Source organism: Myotis davidii, unplaced genomic scaffold (assembly GCF_000327345.1).
Source record: "Myotis davidii unplaced genomic scaffold, ASM32734v1 scaffold2100, whole genome shotgun sequence".
NCBI lineage: Eukaryota > Metazoa > Chordata > Mammalia > Chiroptera > Vespertilionidae > Myotis > Myotis davidii.
Window position 1 is genome coordinate 238,759 of NW_006292458.1, and position 501 is coordinate 239,259.

The 501-nt window shown below is 66.7% G+C and overlaps 1 protein-coding gene across 1 annotated transcript in view; it reads right to left on the reverse strand.

Moving 5' to 3' along the window:
* CPT1C (carnitine palmitoyltransferase 1C) overlaps nucleotides 1–473 on the reverse strand; it is a 17,781-nt gene extending 17,308 nt beyond the window's left edge. The window contains exon 1 of the mRNA XM_015565444.1: nucleotides 202–473. The gene's annotated coding sequence lies outside the window, so the exon portion shown is untranslated. The remainder of the gene's footprint in view (nucleotides 1–201) is intronic.
* Between the last annotated feature and the right edge of the window lie 28 nt (nucleotides 474–501).

Consider the following 501-nt stretch of genomic DNA (forward strand, 5'->3'; position numbering starts at 1 on the left):
GGGGGGACTGTCTATAAATTCACCCCGCTTCCCCTCCCCCTCGACAGGGGCTAGAGGGGATGGGGGAGGGCGCACCCTACTGCGCATGCCTCGCAGCCAGGGATGCTTCGAGGACAAGTGATGGAGAAGCTCGTCTGCCCAACCGGGGACACAGGCCCCCGGCCCCCGCGGTAGCTCGGGCCCCTCCCGTCCCGTACTCACTACGCTGAGTCGGGGGTCCGCCGATAGGATCCTGGGGACCAAGCCGGATGACGCCTCCCCGACCCCCGATTTGGAGCGCCAGGCCTGTCTCCCGCTTGCGTAGACATAGGCAACCCAGGGCGACGAGCCCACGATTTGGTCGATGGGCTTCCGGAGTTCCTGCACGCCCCCGATCACCCCACACCCAGGAACCCCGATTCCTGTCTCGCGTGTGCCTCCCTGGTATTCCAGTCCCTGGTTCTGTCCCCGCCCCCTTCCAATCTCGGCGTCCTATCCCCGCCCCCTTCCAATCTCGGCGTC